Genomic DNA, 5843 nt, shown 5'->3' with positions numbered 1-5843 from the left:
CTTTTTATATATACAGCAGTTCTTTTTCTTCTGCTTGTGATCTCCACATTCCCCTTTGCAGATTCAGACCTTTACTCCCTCTTTTTATTTTTTGTTGTCTCGAATTATCTCTATTTATTCTGTGAGTTCATTTCTGAGTTGCACTAGCTATTGTCTTCTCTTTGTAAAATGTTTTTACCTCCTTTAATCATAATGTAATATTTAAGTCTATAATACCCTGTTCTGAATAAGGGTTGCAATTTCCTGTTTCTGACTATCTGTTAGTCATCTTACTCATAGTTTTGTATCTTTTTGTCTTTTTGTTTCAGGTAGAATGACTCCCTACAGTATTTCCTATAACTCAGATCTGTGGAGGAAAATTTGTCAGCCTCTGTATGTCTAAAAAGATCTTTATTTATCCTTCATTCTAAAAGAGAACTTTGCTGGATATATCATATATCATACTTGGCTGGTAATGTCTCTCTTTCAATAGTTTAAATATTTGATTCCACTCCTTCCTAGTTTGTAGAGTTTCTGCTTAAAAAATTCAGTGAAAATCTAATTGGTTTTCCTTTATAGGTTACTGTCTTCTTTTCCCTGGCTGCCTTGACAAGTCTTTCTTTGTCATTAATTTTTGACAGTTTTAATATAATGTGTCTTAAAGAAGGCCTTCTGTATTGTGATAATTAAATGTTCTGTTTGCTTCTTGGATTTGAGGGTCCAGTTCTTCCCCTAGGTTTGGGAAGTTGTCATCTGCTATCTGTCTCAATAGACTGTCTCTTTCTTTCTCCCTCTCTTCTCCTTCTGGTATACCTATTATTCTTCTATTGCTCTTTCTGATGGAGTCAGGTAGTTCTTATAGAGTTCTTTAATTATTTTTTTCTCTCAAGTCTCTCTCTTCTTCCATTTATGTCATTTCCAGATTTCTGTCTTCAATATCATTAATTCTTCCCTCCATCCAGTCAGCTCCATTTCCTAATCTTGCTATTTCATTCTTCATCTCTTTTGTTGAGTTATTCAGCTCCAGAACTTCTATTTGGTTCTTTTTAAAAATTTCAACCTCTATGATTTTATTTCTGAGTTCATTAAACTGCCTGAGTTTTATTGCATCTCTTTGAGTGTTTTCAGAACTGTAATCTTGAATCCTCTGTCATTTAAATCACATATTTCTATATCTTTAAGGTTATTTTATGGAGATTTTTCATTTTTCTTTCTGAGCCATATCATTACCTTGGTTGTTCATGGTATTTTATGGATTATTTCTCCACCTAGATTTATGGGCATTAATTCTGCTTTTTAAAAAATTGTACTATTGTTAAGAGTGATCCCTCTTTAGCAGGTTAATCAGAAGATGTTCTTCTTTTGTTTTCCAGTAGGGGGCACACAAGCCTACTGCTCCGTCCAGCCCTCCGGATCTCTGCTGGATGGCAGAAAAAAAAAAAGCTCTTTATTCCCAGAGGCGGTGTGTGTCTCCTCTGTGACCAGGTCACCTTGGTCCCAGAGCTCCACCCCCATGGGAGAATCTTGTAGGCAAAGAGGTTCTGAGCTTCTGAAGAGGCCCTGAAGTCCCAGTGCTGCCTCAGTGGACAGGTGCAGTGTTGTGTTACCTGAGGTGTCCCTAAGATCAACCTCAAATAGTAGGGATAGAGTGAATTGAGAGAGGCTGTTGGTGTGCCCATATCTGTTTTTCTCTCAGCAATGGTGACCACCAGTCTTCAGCTGTCTGACCTCCGTATCTCCACCCCTGGCACTGGGACCATCTGCAGTAAGCTATTCAGAAGTTGTTTCCTCAATTCTCAAAGCTGCAGATTTCCTTCTCTATAGCCCAACACTTACTGTTGCAGTTTCTATCCCAGCTGCTGCTAGCTCTGGGAAGATGCGGGGAGGCGAGATCTGGAAGGGTGGGGAGAGGCAGCCAGACTCTGTGACTTTGTTTTCTGCCTGGCAGTGGTGGCTGTGAACACAACTGTCACACCTTTGTATTCTATCTCTGCCCTGATCACTGGGTTGCACCGTAATATATTCTGATCACTTAGGCAGGAATATGCTCGGGCTACAGAGAGTAGATGTAGCATCCTGATACCTCTGCTCTTGGTGAGTCCCACAGGGAGCTCTGGACTGCATCTGTGGCACTCTTCTCTGCTCCTCTCCCTTTCTTTCTCCCCCTTTTCTCCTCCCTTACTCGCCCAATTTGCCCACCTTCAGATGCTTTCATGTGCAGGAATCTTCTGTTGGATTATAGCTGCTCAACTCCTAGTCTCAAGAAAAGAGATCAAGGAGACTCCTCGTGCCATGCTTCTGACAGCACTCCTATTCTTAGATAATCTTAATCTAAATCCAGGATTAAAATTTTTCTGATCATGGAAAACCTTTAAAGCTGGTCTGAAGTTTTTATAAGGCCTAGTTTACTTCTGATTCATTCTTGCCAGAAGAGTCCAACTGAAACTAAGAAGTAATTTACCATGCTACAATACTTAAGACTCTCTCTTATGTCCTGGAGTCCTTTAATCTCAAGAGGCCAGACTATCAGCTGACTTCAAATCCGTAATGCCATTAGAAATAAAACAATTCTTTAAAAAGGTTATGTCTCTGGAATGATATCATCTTCTGGGTATTAATCTGGTGATTATTACTATATTTATTATATTTTATTTACTATTATTATTAATTTTATTTAGTATTGCTTTTATTATTTATTTAGATTTCGATTAGTATTTTCTAGCTCTTTAAAATTAAGTTCAGCTGGAAGTTTTGTCCAAATTATTTAATTTGCTATTATCAGAGGCAATAGCAAGTTCTTGACAACTGAAAGTTCATTTTTAAAATGTGGTTTATCTATAGAAGACAAAATCTATTTCATTGTATTGAAAAAGGAATGCTTTATTCAAACCCAAATATGTCCAGCTTTCATGAGCCATGTTCTATAAATTAAAAAGTTAGATGAGTTTTTTTGTTTTTGTTTTGTTTTTTACCTTCAATCACATAGTAGAAAATAAAAAAGCTGGTAGGATATCTGAAAAGAAAATGAAAATACATATTCTAATTAACTTGATAGTAACCAGAGAGGTAAAGGAGGGAATTAAGTCACTTTGTTGATTAGACAACTTACTTTTTAAAGCAAGCTCATTTAATATATTTAATTCAGTAGTCCCCAACCTTTTGGTACCAGGGACCAGTTCTCCTATGAGAATCTAATGCCTGATGATCTGAGGTAGAGATTATGCAGTGATGCTAGTGCTGAGAAGTGACTGCAAGGACAGATGAAGCTTTGCTCGATCATCTGCCACTCACCTCCTGCTGTGTGGCCCATGGCCCGATTCCTAACATGCCATAAACCAGTACCGGTCTGAAGCCTGGGGTTGAGGACCCCTGATCTAATTGACTTATATTCTGAATAACATAAATCAAAGTGAAAGAGGAGACAAACTAAATAGTTGATTATTACTCCACCCAGAAAGGGAAAATGTCTGTATATGAAATAACCAGAAGAAGAAGAAGAAAAAAGCTAGAAAGATAATCTACCTCTCTAAATATCTCTATAGGTTGTGAATGGCCATTAAAATGGTCAAAAATTATGTTTTTACAAAAAATAGTCCTTGGCTGGAAATTAGAAGGTATCGCTGTGTTCCAGCTTTGCTACTAGTTTGTAAACACATCCTATCTCTTACTCCATGTCTCAATAGCCTCATTTGTAAAATAAGCAATTTGGACATATACTTTCCAAAACACATTTCAACTCTAAGATTTTATGAAGATACATTTCAAAGTTACACTTTCCTTTAAGTTTTTGATAATTTCTTAAGTGAAAATTACAAAAACACATACACGCATATACACACTTGCACACACACACATGAATAAAGGAGGGAAAAGTTTTTATTCACAACAAAAAAAATACCTCTTGCAAAGTGAACAAAGGCATAAAAAACTCCATAAGATAAAAAAATGCATTTCTAAAATAGGTCAAAATCAATCCATATTCTTAAAGTAATGAAAAGTATTCTTAGCACATGCTTACCAAAAATATTCATTATAGTTAAAATCTAATTTCTATTCTCTACACAGTTGTAATAGAATCAGTGACTATTTCCATAATATATTTTATGCTTATGTCAATGAGATAACAGTTTCACATTCAAAGATTTCTAATTGATTTGACCATGAAATAAGTCTTTCGTTCAAAGAAGGGCAAAAAATATAAAAGATAAGAAAGATGGCAATTTAAGATGTGTACTGCATAGGGCCATCAAAATACTGAAACAAGAAATCTGGGCAATAAAATCGTAAAATTGGCCAAAGAATGATTTAGCCACAATAACTACACAAGGGCACAAGCATATCTTTATGGAGCTGTTTGAAAATGAAAGCTGGACTTAGTTCATTTCAGAGAAAAAAACATCAGTTTTTATATAAAAGTTATTTTGGAAATAGAAATGTCAAAAGGATTATTCAATAGCACTACTAAAGCAAGTAACTTCTAGGAGTTTTGTTAGTAAGGCTTGCAAATATCCCTGGCTTGTACAATATATATATCTATATATCTCTGTTTGTCTGTCTATCTATCTATCTATCTATCTATCTATCTATCTATCTATCTATCATCTATCTATCTATCTATCTATCTATCTATCTAATAATCTGTCATCTATCTATTTATCTACCAATCTATTATCTATCTATCTATCTATCTATCTATCTATCTATCTATCTATATCTATCTATAATCCATTATCTATCAGGTGTCTCTCCTTTCCTTTGATTTTAGATTAAATCTGGGTACTGGAAAATATTTAGCCCCATATTTACATTTCTAAATCTCATTTCCTTAATTTATAAAATGTTGACTATAGGGTTATTATGCACATGAAAAGCTATAAAATAAATTCAAGACTTTTTTTTTTAATTTGAGTAGGTACATAAAAATGTGAGCTGTTACTACTTTCTCCACAGTAAGAAAATAAAAAATTGAAAGCCCTTATCACCAGAGTAATCTGCCAAGTGTTTGAAGAAAATATATAAGTCAATAGGGAAACCACAAATGGTGTCTTTGAGCCACAGTATGTTTAGATCTGTAGTTTTAAAACAAGCAAAATATATCTAGGTATATATAAGTATTCATCTATCAATTTAGATCAAGTAAATCAATAAGCGTTATCTTTGACATTGCTCCCTACATCTTTGGCTACTCTATGTCTCTTCTGGTTGCTTTCCCTTTTTCACATCTACATTCTCTAGATGTTGCTTGCCCCCAATGTTATCCTCTTTATCATCTACCTCTTAAAATCATTATCTTAAAGTTGTCATCTAATGTAGTTTTAACTATTTTCACCAAGTGGGTAAACCCCCAAATGGCATCCTTCATCTTGCCTTCTGACTCCAGATCTAGTTATATTACAGAGAGAATATCTCTGTTAAGATGGTCTCCTCCTGTCGCTTCAAAGAAGAGTGCCCCAAATAAACTACTCTTTCTCTTCCTGACAAATAAATTCTCCTTCCCAAATATCCTAGTTCTTCTGCCAATGGAACCTCAAATTTCCAGTGAGCCTTTACAGACATTTTTTACTTCACCTCCTGCTTTCATTTTTCCTTCATATACTAAGTCTCATCTCTCTGTAATGTCCTCTTGGATATGCCTCTGAAATGTTTATAGATTTGGTCCTTTACTTGACTCATTATAATCAATCTAGACCAGGATTCTAAGGTCTCTGGGTCATTTCAAAAGCTAACTAGATCATAGTTCAAAACAGAGTGCAGATTAATGCTTTCTTTAAAACTCTATCACAGATGGCAAAAGTGAGGAAATAGAAAGGGGTAGAAAAGGAGGAGCTTAGTCATAACCATGCTTACTCACATGGGGCAGGAGA

This window comes from Pteropus alecto, unplaced genomic scaffold, assembly GCF_000325575.1.
Source record: "Pteropus alecto unplaced genomic scaffold, ASM32557v1 scaffold222, whole genome shotgun sequence".
Classification (NCBI taxonomy): domain Eukaryota; kingdom Metazoa; phylum Chordata; class Mammalia; order Chiroptera; family Pteropodidae; genus Pteropus; species Pteropus alecto.
The sequence above is the reverse complement of the archived record's forward strand: the minus strand, read 5'-3'. Positions refer to the sequence as shown.